A 19,232-nucleotide genomic window follows, 5' to 3' on the forward strand; every position below is an offset into this window, starting at 1 on the left:
TATTTGCCTTTTCTTTTTCAGGCTGGACATCTTTCACGGTTCACCCACTGCTTTATAGTATGAGCATCAACTCTCATCCTTACCACAGATCCTCATCATCAAGCAATTGGATTGCGGGAAACCAAGAATCATATTCAGCGTGTCCTTTTCTTACGTCCATTGCTTACAATCATTAGCTAGCTGATCAACATCATAAATCATCGTCTTCATTGTTTTGCTTTTGTTGTCTCCAATCTCCATGCGTACTGTTTTTCTTTCTCAAACCTTTCCCAAAACCCCCGTACCCATCCATTAAACAATCCCTAACCCTCTTCCCCCGGGCTGCGTGGTTACATTGAGGTGTGATGTTTCTTACATTAAATATACACCAACAATTTGATCACGCGCTTGCTGGGGCAGATGTGGTCAAAGCAACAATAGTGAAATGTCAACAAGGCATGGCCAGGATCTTCTGCGGCTTCCCAACTCAAGCTCTGTGTATAACGCCAAATAATTTACCATTAACATCAAACAACGAATGCATCTAATGAATTGGCGTAATTTTTTGGGTTTAAAGTGTAAAGCATTATGATTTAGAAAAGTTTGACGTTGCCGTGAGTACTACAAGTAAAGTTGAACTTCTTATCTTCTCTTGCACTTTGTTTCCAGTCCCCAAAACCATTGTTTTGTTTCAGTTTAGCAGTTGCAATATTGGGTCACCCATGCAATGTACTGTACTTACTTATACTACCCCCACATTGTCTGTCACGCAAATGACTGTCTCTTTCTTTTTGTCGCTACTGGCAGGGTCTGTCTACTACTATCACAGAAGTTCTGATTCTGAACCACAGATTCTTCGCCATTGTCTTGGAAATCAAATGCAGCCCTTGCAGTGCCACACTTCATGATAAATCATCATCATCTCATCAGCAATCACAGGTAAGATAAGTTTGCAGTGAGGTATAACGCAAGACAGACTGGTCGTTCTTCTAATACTACAAATATAACTCGGTGAGGGTTTACTGCATCTATCTGTTTGCATGTTAAAGAAAGATGTGGGCAATATATTTAATTATTAAAAAGCACTGTCCGCCGACCTGCATGGCCAAATTAAACCTTGCAAGGTTGCACAACGTACATTATTTGGTGAAACACTCCCCCCTCCAACCCCACAAGAAACGCAAATGAACTTCAAATGTTTTCTTTTTAGCATAACTTTGTGTCTCGTTTATTTTAACATAATGTAATATATAACTAAAGATGATACAAAAATAAAATATATATAAATCCTACACCAAGCTGTCCCCCTACCCGCCTCCCCTAACCCCAACCAAATTCCCACGCTCAATGTCATGTAAAAAAAAAGTAAAAACCCAACACCCAATTCCCACCCACCAACAAAAGGATTGAAAAAGGGGCAAACAGGGTCCATCTCATAGCCGGCGGGCTTTTAAGTGTTGATCCACCAGGATCTTTACACGCTCCTCTATCTGTTTTTTAGTCTGACTGCTTTGAGCCTCCAGCCTGGCTACCCGGAGGAGAATTTTTCGCTGGAACTGGCGGCACCTACATTGGCAGCCATGTTGTTGTGGGGGGGTGGACGATGCGGGTAAAATCTGGCGGCGGGCGGCTGCCTGAGCACGCCGACGTACTCCTGCAGGCTTGGGGGCCTGGGCATTGGAAGAGGCAGCAGCTGCTGCCGCCGCCTCCTCCTCCTCCTCCTCGGCCTGAGCCACCAGCCGGCGGTAGGCCTCAACGATGGCCTGCAGTTTCCGCTGACGGGCCCGGACTGCCAGCTCCTTCCTCGTTGGTTTAGAAGGAGTAACTATAAAGAAAGAGACAGAATTGTTGTAATCAAAAATCCCAGCAAATAAAGAACGCAAAATGGATCCAACACATAGTGGGCGGCACAGTACAGTAGCAATAGCAAGCAAGTTGAGTACCTAAAATGTTGTTTTATCTATCTTGAACATTCTACGCCTTATATACTTCATTTGTCTGCCTTTTTGGCATGGCATTATGCCTGCCCTAGTAACATAGTATGGGTGTACTTCAACGGTCACATACGAACACCTGTCTTTTTCATATCTCGTTTTTTTATATCATATACTCTGTGCTTCCGGGAAAAGTGACAGTCTCAAACTAACATTAAATTAACAGTGGCCAGCTAGTACTAATAAATGTCTACTCTAGAGACTATCATTCTTTATATCGCCAACAAACGTTAGGTGGTTTGTGTTTCGCCAGCAACGACCCGGAATGCATCCAGTCGTCCCCTCCTTCCCTTGCCTTTGTGTTTAACCAAAACACCGCTGCCAACACTAGTATCCACTATCCACTAACCACCAATATTGGATGTGTCTCCCACCCACGCAGGCAGCTGTGTTTTCCACTTTCTATGCTTCCACAACAACCCACGCATCCAACTGCTCTCAAACACCTGCATTGCTGATTCCAAAGTATCCTTCTTTATTATATGATTAGAGCTTTTTCCTTGCACCTTTCATCATACTTAAAATCAATCTCATGTTAATCCATCGCGGTCATGTAATGTTGTGGATAAGACTTTTTTAGTCTGCCACCAACCTTTCACAGCTGAGTTGTAGTCACATAGAAGAGGCATGTATAACTAATTTTATCAATTCTGGCCGGTGGTAATGCTTTTGCTAAGCTTGGTAATGAGAACAGTGGCGTCATATATTGTCCAGTAGAACTTCAAGTTCACTATAAATATCAGAGTACAGTGAGGAAGTTTTCCCCACCCACCAAGTAATGCGGATCACTATTGAATGTAACTTACCATCGCCCACCGTTGTTGTCTCCTCCCCCGCTGCTGCCGGTGCTGCTGTAGGTGCCTCTGGTGGTCCTCCATTCCCCTCCGGGATCGCCTCTGCTGACGGCCTTGCAGCGCCGCTGCCCCCGTCGGCACTGGTGGATGGTACCGGTTCTGCAAAAATAAAAATAAGTAATTAAGTACACCTTTTTAGATGGATGCACAGCCCCCATTGTACTTGTTCACCAAGAACGGAGTTCTGCAAAACAGTTAAGTACAACGTAATCACTAGTAGTCCACATTGCCTAGTACAGCAGAGTAAGTAACACACTACACATATCAGCATTTATTTGGTATGGTATGGTACCCAAGCTCATCTCATCTATACTGGTACTCTAGTCCTTGGAAAGTTAGACTGAACCATGTAACCTAACCAGTTTACTTTGTACATCAATGACATGTCTACAGTTTTGCGCATGCTACCTCACAGCTTGTTGCGCAGTACGAGGAGACGCCTTTGAGGCCACATGATAGTTCAAAGCATACACCTGAAGAGTTTGGAAAATAGAGGCCCGTATTTACTTTTTGAATGTGGATTGTGGAGTCCAGTTTCCTTACAGCCTCAGGTTACACCTTTTTTTTTGCATGACAGCTAAAAAGTTGAATAAATGTATGTAATGTTTTCATACTGTCTAACGTGCACCACTTTTGTCATTATCTTTCGGCAGATGAGAAGATTTACTTCTACGAAGCAAAGATTTGCAGAGCTTACCAACAAGAGGCATATGCAACCAGTATACGTTCAATGGTGAGGGGTCTCGGACATTTCCCACATTTCCCTATCGTGCACTGGTAGCTGTACAAATGTAGAATACTTTTTATTGAGCCTTTTTTAACTCTGGATTTCTTCTGGTGGCCCTGCCCTTGACGTATTTGACAGAACAACTTAAAAACATTGATGTTACTTACTTAGTTACTTCTAACAAAATAAAGGTTTTGAAGTACCACATTGACTCGGAAGTATATTTTCAGTGTCTGTTGTCTTGTAGACTTACACGAGAGAGTGAGAAAAAGGGGGTTACTTAGGTTATGGATTGTGTAATAAAAAAAGCATTTGGCATCTTCATATTGGGGTTCAGGAAAGGGGTAATTGAATAATTGACCAATGACTGAGCCCATATAGGTTGTCGTTCATTGAATTGTGGGTTCCTCTGAGTTCTGTGACTGAGGTGTAAGACTGTAAGTAAGTAAGGTCCAACCTGCCTATCAACAACAACATCCAATTTTGGGGTGCATACATAGTTATGTATGTCACTGCATAGAAGAATACCCGCAAGAGTAGTAGTGGTATTCATTACTAACGCTTACAAAATAGTAGACCAACATCTGCATGCATACTTGGTTGGTGTCAATTGCCAAAGAAGAGACATTACAGAGGAAAAAGCATAAGACAGGAGTGGACCCTGTGCCTTCCGCTATTCGATCACAGATTTTTTGAAAAGATTGATACCTTAACTAAACAGTTAGGTGAAATGTCATTAATCGGTTGGAAAAAAAGCTCCGTTAGAAAGTTAGGGAAATATCATTGTTCCAAAAGAAAACACTGTTGGACTTACTAGGGACAGCAGCAGGATCCTCAGTAGAGGAGCTCTGTGCCTGTGGTTCACAATCACGTTCACCCGCCGACTCGGTCCCAGCCTTCTGCTTGCCCCTGGGTTCTGTGGTTCATGTAAGAAATAATAAAGAAAGAGAAAACATTGAGTGCTGTGAAACATAGACAGCAAGCATTTCAAAAACCACTGCTACAACATTAAAAGAAACAAACATTGGTCTACCAAATGACTACTGCCTTGCATGATTCACTGACTAGTGTACTTGGTGAAAACAAATCAAATGTTCCATAAACATTCTGATTGCAGATTACTAAGTAACACAGAGGCAGTAAGACCTGAACAACACCACAGATTCAAGAATGTAAGTAGCCATTTCTTTTTCATTTTTTGCCAGCAAAATACATAGATCGCAAGGAGGAGACAAGCTTAACTTTGTGCATACTAACTAACACGAAATTGTACGTTCATGGCATCATATTTTGTTTTGCTACTGACTGAATGCTACTGCTGCCCTACCCACTCAATAAACAAACTACATCAGTTCTATGGAGGGCTGAGGCAGGGGCGGCTATAGGCTCATGGTGGTCCTGGACTCCTGGCCAGGGAGCGTAGGTGGGGGGCCCGGAAGAGGAGGTCGGGGCGGAGCACGGAGGCCAGTGAAGAGGGGGGAGTCAGGGTGTTTGGAAGTGGAACAGAGCCGAAGGCACCAAATCCCTGCCAGGGGCCGCCACGCAAATATGTATCCATCCTCTGAGGATTATTAAATTAAGGATATATATTGGTGGGGTGGCCCCTGGCGTTTGGTGGCCCTGTGCAGTTGCACAGCTTGAACATGCCTAAATCCGGCCCTGGCTGAGGTAAGAAGAACAAAGTAACTTTTGCATTCATTGCCAGAGGAGTATTATTCATGCAGAAGAGAAGGCCGTGAAAAAAAGATACAATATGCATTGCAAACACGTACAATTATCCATCAACGGCTATTTCACTGACGGACAAAGGAAGGACAAGACTCTATTAATAGCATTAACTAACTTCAGTTCTCTACAATAAAGAAAATCTCACACCAATAAACAGCAAAAGCTAGCGCCAAATTGAACACGCAAGAGTCAGTGAAGATGAAGAAGCGCAGCATAGACCAGTGTCATACAATTACAGTAGATATAATAACGGAATACATCGGAAATGTAACTAGGAGCACCAGTCATTGCGTTACTTATTCAGCCAAGATTTACAAAGATACAACAACAATACTTATACTACTATAGAGATATATTATACACACACTTTTTTTTTTGGGTAGCCACTCACCAAGACCCACGACCTCGACGCCAAGCAGGTCCAACAGGTCTTGCTCCCGGTCCAAAATGTCTGCCCAACGGTGGGTCAGCTGGTGGTGGGTACGCCGGATACCAGAGCAGCGGAAGACTGCCCGGCGCACCTTCACCCACCGCCGGAGACGCTCCTCAATATGCTGGTAGCCGGAGCCGGGCCTGCCACCTGCTGCCAACATCAAGGGGAGGTAGCGCTGGATAAAAAAAACCAGGGCAGCCACCTCCTCCTCCCCAAAAAGTTGGTGGGGCCTCACCCCTTGGGGGCGCATTCTGCCGCAAGGCAGCCTAGTTTTTTGGGGCACTGGCGCCTTGCCCTTTGAGCCGCCGCTGCTGCTGGCGCCCTTGACCATGGTTCTGGGTGGAGGGTAGAAGAAAACTAAAAGTTCAAGACAAAAAGGTAGGGGAAAGAAGAAGCAAGGTAAAAGAACAAGAAGGAAGTAAAAAGCAATAGAAAAGTTGTAAAAGTAGAAATAAAATGAAAAATATAAACCTAGGCACAGAGAGAAATAGGTAATAACTAAAGAAAGTTAGAAAAAGTGGGTAAAAAGACAAGGATTAAAGAGATTTTAACAGGATGCAAAAGTAGGCCCAAAACCATAGCCAGAGTGTGTGATCCACAAGATGGCTGCGCCCATCGCGACCGCATGGGTAGGTTCGCGCGATATTTAGCGCGATCACGCACTTTTGTAGTGCGAACGAGAAGATGAGTTCCCGAACATGTCTTGCACAACGCGACCACGTTAATTGTGACCCGGAACAGGAAATAAGGGAACGCAAGCAGGCGGGACAAACCTCTGTGGTAATTTAGCGCGCTAGCCATCCCGAGCATGCAGGCAACGCCCCGAACACGCGCACCGCGCTCCCGAAGACGAAAAACGGCGCGCGAACGGGCCCAGCAAGCAACTCCGCATGCTTGCGGAGCTACGCGTAGTTCGCGGAGTGCAACTACGTCTTCGCGTAGCTCCGCGGAGTCCGACTCCGCGAACTACGCCCAGGGTTAGTTAGTATTTCTCGCATCTGTGACTCATTTTTCTGTGCATTAGAACTGCCAATTTCCTAAGCTCTTCTTGAATATGCTCCTTAGTTATATCAACTCAACCAAACAAACTAATGAATAACTCCATCTCCAATTGCGAGTGGCATCATATAGTCTTGTTGAATGTACAAAGTCCGTAAAAAGTAAAGTGTATTTGATTATCTGCTGAAACCATTGTTCATCACTACAGAAAGAATTACCATTTTTGGATCTAACGGTCACGTATTCTTTCATGTCCAGCTTATCATGTAGGCGTCCAAACAGTTGTTATTTTGCTAGTAGTCTCTAGCTAGCAATTAAACAATAAAGAATTAGTTAGAAGAATCCCTATTTTCTCATTATTTCCACTGAAAAGATTGCTAACTCATTAGAATTGGGAAAGACAAGTAAAGAGAATAGAGAGGTAATCACAGAACACCTCTGATTATTTGGCTCTGGTTTTCACCTCCTGGTGAGAGGGTACCTAACAGTCTTGGGGAATCAGCCAACCTCACTAAAAATTCAATGTATTGGCAGAAGTGAACATGCAAATCCCAGGCGAAGTACCTTTTTAAAAAAAAAACTTTATTGATTTTACAACCAAGGTGAGAATTGGTGAATCCCGTTCAACACAAGCATAAAATACAACACCATGTGTAACATTACAAGAGAGCATTAAAGCAACAATACAGAGAAACCTGGCATAACAATGTTTAGCTTTGCACCAGGGGCAAAGGCACTCCTACCACGTGTGTACTGAGTGTATTGATAAAAGGCTCTCATGAGCCGCCCCTAAGCTGACAAGCTTTGAAACACCTGTACGCTATGAGTAGAATTAAACCTGAGAAAATGTGGCAGCATATCCAGCAAACCCGCAAATATTCTCTACTAATGAGGAAGGAATCTGTAAACATTGGTGTTAGAAATGGCGTTTCTGGTTGACTAGGGTATGCACCTAAGTCAGGCAGAACCCACCACTCTAGAAAGGGCAAGGGAGTTACACACTGAAAATAACCCCTTGTCACCACCTTGGTAGCTTGGCAGAGCAGTCAGTCTTATCCCAGAGGCAATGTGTAAAGCCTTTGCACAACACACACTCACACCAGTGACACGCTAGGCACATCACAAAAGAGACTCCACACAAGGTTATAAAAACATAGTCTTTGCATTATTCATAAACACATTAGACCACACTCACTTGTACTACTGTCCCACTAGGCACTTGTCATGATGTCACATAGATTCATATTCATTTTGCCAATTGGGAAATTGTCATAACCACACTAGCAGTAAACTACAGTAACTACTAATAGCGTGCACACAACATAATCCTATCATTACTGTGCATTTTATATCAGCACATTCCATGTTACTCACTATCCCTGTGGTGGAGGGCATAAACCAACATCTCACCCTGAATGGGACATGCTGCATGTAATGAAGAACAAACACATAAATTACCATCTGTCACAAGAGGCATAGCATGACATAAATTCTGTAGTAAACAAGGTTAGCACAAAACATTCTGTAGTTAACACTCAATTGTGGTGTGTAGACGAAGAATACCAAAGGAGAGAAAAATGAGAGAAAAATGAGAGAAAAATACCCATCAGCCCACCCATTGGCGGAACTTCGTCATCTGGGTTTTTATGAAATGGAAACTGTTATCCGCTAGGCACCTCATCAGAATATTTCTTGAGGAGTACTAGTATCGGATCCTCCAGTAAGACTGAGAGCCAATAGATGGAAATAGTAGGCTTAAGGGACAGGTTGCAGTGCTCATAAAGTGTGAAAAAAGGAAGAAGAAATAGTGATTTTTCTAAAAATACCTGTTGTGATGTCTAAAGGTACTTTATTAGATGTGACCATAACAACGGCATGATTAAAAACAGAGTGAAGATAGTGTGTAAGGAATTACTATCCATCATAGATTTTTATTGGTCGACATGTTTCAGCCTAAACAGGCTTTCATCAGGACCTAAGATGTGCACTACTGCAACAGTGAAAACCAGCTGTGATAGAAAAATGATTATGTAGACCTACCAGTATTTTTAACTTTGAGGCAGTCTCATATCATAATATCATGAACTCTCCCATATGTGAAGGGGAGAAGACCTCACCTCGCCTTGCACTCGCTCAGGACAAAGAGGCCACGCCCTATCCGTCGTTACCTCGGTCTGGCATCTTCCCCTCGGCTCAGATGCCAGACCGAGGTAACGACGGATAGGGCGTGGCCTTTTTGTCCTGAGCGACATAATCATAATCATTTTTCTATCACAGCTGGTTTTCACTGTTGCAGTAGTGCACATCATAGGTCCTGATGAAAGCCTGTTTAGGATGAAACATGTCGACCAATAAAAATCTATGATGGATAGTAATTCCTTACACACTATCTTCACTCTGTTTTTAATCATGCCGTTGTGATGGTCACATCTAATAAAGTACCTTTAGACATCACGACAGGTATTTTTAGAAAAATCACTATTTCTTCTTCCTTTTTTTACACTTTATGAGCACTGCAACCTGTCCCTTCAGCCTACTATTTCCATCTATTGGCTCTCAGTCTTACTGGAGGATCCGATACTAGTACTCCTCAAGAAATATTCTGATGAGTTGCCTAGCGGATACCAGTTTCCATTTCATAAAAACCCAGATGACGAAGTTCCGCCAATGGGTGGGCTGATGGGTATTTTTCTCTAATGTTTCTCTCATTTTTCTCTCCTTTGGTATTCTTCATCTACACACCACAATTGAGTGTTAACTACAGGATTTTTTAAGACCCTTGGTATCTTTCTTGTGTTACTATATTGTTCAGTTGGGGAACAAGATACAAGCAGGTCTATAAATATCACTTCCCCTTGGACCCCTCTCATATTTTGTTCTTAGTAGCACAAAACATTCCCACATGTAGAACAGCAAAGTACTTGCACCTCTATTAGTGATGATACAGTAATCTACCTTCACATGTAGTTGTCCAGGCCTCCTGCCTACCTACAACAGTAAATGCTGTACTTTTGCCTGGTGCTGGAACAGCACCCACCATAGGCAGAGTTTCAGTAATGGCCCCTCGGGACTCGGACGGTCGAGACAAATGTACGGCCACTTGACACCCTCCCGGTAGATACCAACATGGCAGGGGCCCACAATGCCTGCCTGTCTCCATGGGGTAACGTCAACGGTCCACCTCTGCATATAAATCACCAAGCAGATGCCCTTAGTGCAGTGCTATCACTAAACAGTACCTCTACCAGCCAATTGAGACCTCCTTCGGTCCTTGACCGAGTCACCGGCAATCCAGCCCCTCCGGGCACATGGTACAAGAAGTATAGGGCTCCCGGCAAGGGAAACTCTTGTGGACTCCTCCACACACAGTGGAGCAATCGGCAATGGCAGGCAAGCAATCCCTAACGCACACACTGCCTACCTTTGTGTAACAGTCCTTGCTTCTGCCTGCAACAGCAATGCTGCTGCACTGGGATTAGCTCCTTTTCCCAGAACGGCCCTCCAGCAGTCTTCTCTGGCCGGAAACAGCTGAATGTTGCCCGCAAGGCTCAGGTTCCTCCAGAGTGCGACTGTGCCATGCCCCCTTCTGACAAAAGCAGGAACTTCATGAGCGGGATTCCGTACTGTTTAGATGCCTTCTTGCAGCCCTTGCCACATAGCACAGCCCCGGTTGCCAATAACCGGAAGCGATGCATGGAACACTTAAGAGAGAGGGAGAGAGCTTGCCTCATATTAGCTCCCCCCCCCTCATTGCTCAGGCCACAGAAGAGAGTGTGGCGCTGCCCATACTGCAGGGCAAAAAGGACTCCTCTCCGGGTCAGCACTTAGTAAGCCCACCCTTTGGGCAGCAGAATTAAAAGTGCTCACCCAGTGTGCTTTAAGGGCAAACGATAATGAAGCGCTCACCAGCGCTACGATTCATTCAGGGTAGAGCAGTCCTCCTGGGAGATCACTGGGGAACACCAGCAAGGTGCACACAGGTAGGCCAGCACAATGGAATGTAGGCAAAGTGGTGGTCCTGCCAATATCCCAACAGGCAGCAGGTCAGCCCTCCCAGTCCAATGGTGATTCCTTCTGGCAGTCCTCTGGCCAGGTGCAGTCTATGCAGTGTATTCTTACTTTCATGGGGTAAAAGCCCATGAATTTATGGTGCAATGTCTTTGTTCTGGGGGCACTCCGAAACAGATTTAGAAGTGCACAACACCCCCATTTATATTGTAAGCCCTGGCCCCAGACCCACCAAAGGGGGCGGAGACAGCATTGTAGAAGACAGGCACAGCCCTATTCAGGTGCAACTCCTCCCACCACTTCAAATGCAGACCGGGCCTATTCAGATGCAAGGGAAACTCCTACATTCTACTCTAAATGAAGCCAAGGTCTATTCCGCCTAGCGCTGAGCCACCCAGGAAAGGCAGGACACACCTTAACCCCCCTGTAACTGGCAGTAGTGAATGCACATTTCCTGTCTCCTGTCAGTCAGAACTAGATGGTTAATACACATCCAGGCAAGGCACAAAGACACATAAGCACACAGAAATGCCCACTTCTAAAAGTGACATTTCTAAAATAGTAATAATAAATCTGCTTTCACCAATAAGCAGGATTTATCACTACTATTCCAAACATGCACTTTATCACTGATCAGCAATGATAAAGTGCCCAGTGTCATAAAACAACCAGCAACAGGTCACAAAAAATACAGGAGAAGGCAAAAAGTTCTGGGATGACCCTGCAAAAAGGGCCTAGTCCAACAACTGGTGTCTAGAGATACAATTTCGAAAGATGGCATTGGCTGAAAAATAATATGAACACTGTGCAAAAAACTGAAGTACAACTACCAATACGTTATGGGGCAATGTCACTGTTAAATGCAAGCAGTGTGTTCTTACTTACTTTCACTGTGTATTGAGTGTATCAATGCTATGTTAGTGTATGTCTCCCATATTGGACCATGGTCTGTCTGTGTAGGGTTCTAGCTGTATGGCCCTGAACCCCACCCATTCCTTTAAATTTTATAGTGTTTCTTGGGGCAGCCCACTTGCCATATGTACTGGGTGTAGTAATCCATGCCCTTTGGCTTTGTGTTCCCACTAGATCATCTGTGGTGTGAAGAAGGATGAGTCTGGGGTCCTGAACAATATTCCAGCCCAGCCTCTCCTCCAACCACCCCCAGAACTCCATTCCAGAATTGAGAGAGTTAGGGGAATGCCTGAATGTGTGTGTTATGTCTCCCTGTATGTCATCACATCTCAGACAGTTCCCCGTGGTTATCAGGCCAATGTGATGTAGCTAGGCTCTGGTAAAGGGAACATGGTGAAGCAACTTCAGTTCTATCAGTCTAAATTGGGAGGCTATCACCACCTCTCTGGCAGCCTCATCGCCTCCCTCTAATAATTATCATCTAGCTGCCAGGTGAAGTACCTTTAAACAATGTGCCACTGCTTCTTTCCCAGATTTGCCATCTTCTTTAGAAGCTTTAACCCACACATTAACAGATAACCCATCACGCTTGAAGGCTTCAAAAGGATGGCCCAGTGACGACTCACTTGTATGATTGACTGCCATGTATCACTGCACTAGCGCTACAGCCTAGCATGCTGCATACCTCTACTTGAAGACTACAACTCAGATATTTGGTAGGTATAGAGTTAGAGCCTGATTTAGAGGAGGGGAACGGGAATTGAATTTTAATGGGGCTTTTATCATCCCACGAGTGAGTCTCAACTGGCTTTCTCTTATGTCTGCCAAGAGATAGATGTAATTCTGCCAAAAAGAATTCCTGATCAGCTGCCTGTTTGTGCCATCGATACCCTCATGCAACACTGTTCACAAAGAGTAAATGGCTTTATGTTAAGGTAAGTAAAGTGTCTATAGCAAGCTTTGAACAAGTCAGAGCATATCAGGGGTCCATTGCCAGTGCCCAAATCTATTGGCAAAATTTTACCACCACAGTAAATGGTTTTTTTAAACTTCATTTGGTACCACCCCTCCTTTCGAATTCCAAATTCTCACCTTCCATGATTGATCCAACTGGTTTGATGGGGAATCCTCCACCACCATGGTAGATAATCCTACTATACCAAAATCTGCATATAAATGCTGAGCATAGTTTGCCTGATAAATATCAGCAAGCTTGAGGTGCTGATAGAGATCATAAAACACATAATTGCCATATGTGCGGTAACAGCTATTATTAGTCATATTGTAAATTACCAGCCACTTGTACTAAGGCCCTCAGTATGGTAACTATTTACTGATCAACCTGGCAGAGGATGGAAATCATCACAAATCATAGTTAAAACAACCATTTACAATGCAATCGGCTTCGCCTTTGGGACCTTATTTGTATTTAGCTATGCAGCACATTAACCTGGATACTGACACATCTACTGTTCTTTAACATGGAGGGAAAGTAAGCAACTAACTGCATGACATGCCAGGTATGGGATGCCAGGTATGGGAACACATGGGGAGAAATATTGCCTTCCAGCGGGAAATGGTATAGTCCAAGCTTTATTTTTATTATAAAATCATGGCCTTCGGTGGTCATATCACTGAAAATACAAGATTTGAAAAAAATATTGTCTACGGGTGCTCGTGGAAGACAATTTCTATGGACTGGAATCTAGAGAATGCTAAAGTGATTCTGGTATTTTATGACCTCTGCTGTTCGTTTTCTATCAAGAAAGTTAAATAGAGGCAGTAGCCAGAAAAACAACAAAAAATCAAGTCACTCAGCAGAAAGCAATTCTGGTATTTTACTGACCTCTGTTGGTCTTTTTCTATCAAGTCAGTTAAATAGAGGCAGTTGAACAGAAAAGTCCCTAAGCAGATGCAGACAAGTCCTAGGGCAGATCTCCAGAGCCCACAAAGTACATACACATATAAGTATATACTAAAGTATATTGAAGAGGTCTTGAATACTCGACCTAAAAAATACAGAAAGAAATCTAAATCAGACTCACCTAACTGTATCTCAGTTTGTGCAGCAACTGATTTGCAGTTTCTATGTCTTCTATGCTTCTGGTTGCAGGTCCTTACCTGTCTGAGCCTTTACTGCTCTCTGTGATCGCCTTTAGTTTGTGCTCACGTAAAGAGCTGTGTAGAGATGGATTATTTGCTTATTGGTGGGTTATGTTTTAAATCCTCAGGACATGGATTCCTGCCTTTAATCTGTGTAATCCAGAAAATGTACTAACACTGTAGTGATAGCAGTATGGAGAGTATTATGGCAGGGTATTCTCCACAACTGATGATTTACCATTTCTTCCCAAATAGAAGAACTTTCTGTTGCCACCTGTTAGAACTGGGGATCTCTAGTTGGCCGATGTAGGTACCTTAGTCAAAATAGGGACCCTTACTTCTAGTCAGGGTAAGCAGGGACACACCCCTGCTTACACCTTGGTAGCTTCCACGAGCATCCAGACCTATCTCCAAGGGAATGTGTAAAGTATTTGCAACCACAATCTCAGAAACACAGTGATAACACCTCAAATGGACACCACACTGGTTTCCTAAAAAATAGTGGTATCTTTATAAAAAAGGAATACTATGAGATCACATGATAGAAATCCAACATATGTTTATTCATAATATTTCACTTGGCCGGGTATTAGGCCAGCAATAACTTGTAGGTTCTTGCAGTATTAATGAGTAATTCATTATCTCTAATGCAATCCTAATGCAAAGCTTTTCAGTTCATAATGCAGTTCGTAATGTGGTAATATGACAGTCCTGAATGCAAGAATCAGGCAGTTTGTAATGCAATATTCAAGCAGTTCATAATGCAATAATGTGGTTCACAATGCAAGAATCAGGCAGTTCGTAATGCAATAACAATGCGGTTCGTAATGCAATAACAATGCGGGTCGTATCTGCGCGGTCAACTCAGGACACCCCTAGGCCCCAACGCCAGAGACAACGGTCATAAGCTCAAAGGGGAGGCCTCAGTACTGCTGGTCAGATACGGGCCACTGGGGGACGCAGTGCATCTAACGCGGTGCAGCGGGAGAGAGCTTGGAGCACTCCTGTACTCCTCCTGCACGCCTCCCCTGGCCACACACGCTTGCGGCTCCTAACCGGAGTCCAAGCCTTCCCTGGGGGGATGTGCTGCCTCGCTCTCTCTCTCCGCTCATTGGGCGATCCTGATCACGTTGCGGCTCTTTTGCCAGGCGACGCTGTAGCTGAACAGGTTATTCTCTAGACTAGCAGTGGTCGGGACACGCACAGAGCCTTGTGTACTGTTGTACATAGCTTATTCCTATCTGTCCTTTCCCTGCCTGTTCTGGCTCCAACCTTCTAGATTGTTAGCATGGTTCTTCCTATGTCACTATCACTGATTCTAATCTGTGTCAGTTACTGCTTGGCCAGATGGGAAACGGTCCTGTTACTTTTCTGTATGCTGCAATAAATTACTTACCTGCCACCTTCCTGGATTTGGAGTCTTCTTCTATTTACTACATTTTGGCGACTTCTGGTTGGGAGCATCTGGCCATTTCTGCTTCATTTCGCTTGCAGCAAAGGAAAGACTGAAAAAAAAAACGGTGATCCGTTCCCCAACGAACTCACGAGTTGCAGTGTTTATTCTTCTGTTGATTATATCTCCCGCAGCTGATTGGCGTCGAGATTTTCTGACTGGAAGACCTATTTCGGCTTTTCTCCGCCTTTCCTACGTCGGTTGATGACATCGTGTGCAGCGTCGCATAGCAACGGAGCCTAACAACAGAAATCACAAGGTGCGTGCGTAGGCTTGCGTGCGTAGGCTTTCTTGTTGCCATATCAACCGCCTCGCGAGGAACTGAAGGCGCGAGCAGTGGCGAAAGCGCGAGCAGTGACGAAGAGTCTTGCGCGCTCACAGGAACACTAAGTAATTGGACGCTACGCATTGTCTACGCGAGGTCATTAACGTGACCTTCGTGACGTCAAGCGCAAGCGGCCATTTTTGATCATGAAAATCCTGTGATTATGATCGGGAGATAAATGCTGACAAGTTCAACTCTGAGGTGATTTGTTAACTCTTTGAACAGAGCTTTAAGGATTTCAAAACCTTAGTAAGCAGACTATCTAATACAAGTAAGCTCGTTATTTGATTTAGAACATTTTGTTGTGTTTACGATATCGGCAAGCAAGACAAGAGTGAATTTTGGGTAATGTACTAATTCTATTGAAGGATTCATGACTGCAGCCTTCAATAGTCATGTCTGCAACCCACAAGCAAGTACATGTTGAGTTGGATTCATAGTGCTTCTTGGTCAGTGACAAGCCATTCTTTTGAATATTATTGTAACTTCATTTTCTCTACAACTTGGGATACTGCTCTTTGTACATTAAACTTATTTTAGCAATTATAGAGTTCAGGAGTGTCATGGCGCAATCCATAAATGTTGCTCTTCCTCCACAATTCTTGAGTGAGCCGGGCAATCCTTCCACTCCCTGGGAGGACTGGATTATTATGTTTAACAATTATATTGAGGCCCTGGATGGAGAAGGTTTCTCTGCTAAAAGAAAGAAAGCGCTTTTAATGACCACGTTAGGAAAAGAAGGGCAACGACTTTTCAAATACTTACCTCAAGTTCTCTCTGCCACTTCACACCCTTTGGATGAATTTAAAGAAGCCATTGCCAGGCTGGAGAACAGATTTGGAAGGGAGGAAAACCTAGTTCTTCAAAGATACAGATTCTACAAGAATAAACAACTTGAGGGTGAAAGCATAGATGACTTTGTTGCTCGACTACGTGAACTTTCTGTAAAATGTAATTTTGGTCAGATGGCTGACGAGCACATAAGAGATTAATTAATTGTACAAGCAAATAATAGAAAAATTCAGGAACGCTTGTGGGCTGCCAAGAATCCAACCCTTAAGGTAGCAATTGAGCTTGCTAAGGTGGTTGAGGAGAGCGAGAAGTGCATTAAGGAGTTGTCAAAGGGTAGTACTGATTCCAAGGTTGCTGAAATATCTCATAAAATGGTCAATAGTGACATTAGTGATGATGAAGCAGCTGCTGTTGCAATAGTTAGAAAGAAAGGTTATGTGTTACAAAAAAAAAATATGCCTCAACAGTCGTTCAATAGACCACAATTACAGCCTAGTAACAAATTCATGTCTAAAATGTGCTCTAGATGTGGGAGCTATTCTCATGCGTCCGATGCAAAATTTTGTTTTGCCAACAACAAGGAGTGTCTACGTTGTGGTAAAATAGGTCACTTCGCAAAAGTGTGTAAGAACAGAGCCAACCCGAGAGTTACTGTAGTGGGTGATTATAATGACTTAAAGCGTGATGTCAACAAAATTCTTGTGTTGTATGATTCAGTGTGTGCATGTGTTGAGAAGAGAGAACGAATTATTAAAGCAAAGTTTATGATTGATGATAAAAACGTCGATTTGATGGTTGACACCGGTTCCAAGTGGACTATTATTCCGTCTTCTATGCTGAAGGAGGTATGGGGAAACAAGTGCTTGGATGTGTGTGATATCTTTCCATCCGGTTACCAGGGTGAGAAAATCAATCTCCTTGGTTACTTTAAAGCGATGATTGTCTTTAAAAATAGGTCCACCTGGGGTAAGATTTATGTGTCTTTAGATGGTCCTGCAATACTGGGACGTTCCCATCAGTACGACTTACACATAATTGTTAATCCCAGAGCTGATGAACCGGTTCTAGTTGTTGATGATTGCTACATTGATGACATTCTTGCCAGTCATAGTCAGGTGTTTCGTGAAGAATTAGGTGAATTACAGGGATACACACACAGAATACTGTTAAAGGAGGGCAGTATTCCTGTACAACACAAAGCGAGGAGAGTCCCTTTTGCCTTGCGTGACGAGGTAAAAGCTGTCTTGGAGGAGATGCTTCAGGGAGGTATCATTGAACCAATAGAAGCTTCTCCATGGGTTTCTCCTGTGGTCATTTCACAGAAACCCGATAACAAAATTCGGTTCTGTGTAGACTTACACTCTTTGAATAAATGCGTAGTGGCTGATATATTCCCTTTGCCCAATATAGGCGAATTGGTTTCCACACTTAAGGGAGCAAGATTCTTCAGCAAGTTAGACCTTAAGCACGCTTATCACCAGATTCGTTTGGATGACAGCTCAAAACATCTTACAGCTTTTATTACAGGTGAAGGAACTTTTCAATTTACCCGGTTACCTTTTGGACTCATTTCCGCTGCTGGTGTGTTTCAGCGTATGGTCACCGAGGTATTCAAGGGATTGGATAAAGTTATCTTCTTCCAAGATGACATTCTCATTTTTGGTGATACCTTGGAGGAACATAACTGTGTCTTACGCAATGTTTTAGGTAGAATTGTTGATGCTGGTCTCACGTTACGCCGTGAAAAATGTGCATTTTTGGTCAAGGAGGTCGAATATTTGGGTTTCTGTCTCTCTGCAGAAGGTATAAGGCCTAAAAGAAACCTTTTGGAGGCAATTGAACTAGCGCCCTCCCCAGTTGATAAGGAACAACTCAGGTCCTTCATGGGACTAATTGAGTTCTACTCCAAGTTTGTGAAAGATTTTTCCACAAAGACAGCTCCCTTAAGATCTCTATTAAAAAAAGGCGTCAAGTTCTCTTGGATGAATGAGCAAGAGTCTTGTTTTCACAGCATCAAATCTGAACTTAAGTCTTCAGATGTCCTTACTCCTTTTGACATTAAACGTCCTTCCGTTCTAATGGTCGACGCCAGTGGTGTCGGTCTTGGTGCTGTGCTCCTCCAGAAACATGAAGGAGGGGAAAAAACTGTAGCCTTTGCTTCTAGGCCTCTGTCTACCTCTGAAGTCAATTATTCTGTTATCGAACGGGAAGCCCTTGCGGCTGCATGGGGCGTTAGCTATTTTAGAACATACTTATGGGGTTCTCGGTTTGTTCTTCGTACGGATCACAAACCCCTGGTGAATGTTTTGGCGCCTGGTGGAACAGGAAAAGGTTCGCCCAGGCTAGCCAGATTAGCCTCTCGCCTATAGGATTATCAGTTCGAGGTTGAGTTTGTCCAAGGTTGGAGGAATGTTCAAGCCGATTGTTTATCACGCCTCCCTGCTTCTCCCGCTAATAGCCAAAATTCGTTGAGTGACCTGTGTGATGACAGAGCTGTTGCCTCTTTACAAGATGTCTTGTTTTTGTGTGAGAGTTCTTTTTCTGCTGAGGATTGGTCCAAAGGCATGGATGAAGACCATGTCTTAAAAGCTGTGGTTAACCTTGTTCTCAAGGGAGCAAGAAGAGAAAGTACTCTGGAACCGGCTGTCAGACCTTTTCTTAAGGTTTTAAGCGAGTTGTCTCTTTTTGGGAAAAATGTATTGATGAGAGGCGATCGCTATGTCCCTCCTAGCTCTTTGAGGGGAAAGATTCTCAGTTTAGCTCATGAGGGTCATTTAGGCCAAACCCTTACCCAGCGGCGTGTAAAGGAAAATTTTTGGTGGCCTTCAATCGATAGTGATGCTGTAGACTGTGTGGTCAAATGTCCTTTATGCATGGAAGGAGAGAAACGTCTTAAGGTTGTAGGTTCCCAAACTGTCGGAAACA

This window comes from Lissotriton vulgaris, chromosome 10, assembly GCF_964263255.1.
Source record: "Lissotriton vulgaris chromosome 10, aLisVul1.2, whole genome shotgun sequence".
In the NCBI taxonomy this organism is placed as follows: domain Eukaryota; kingdom Metazoa; phylum Chordata; class Amphibia; order Caudata; family Salamandridae; genus Lissotriton; species Lissotriton vulgaris.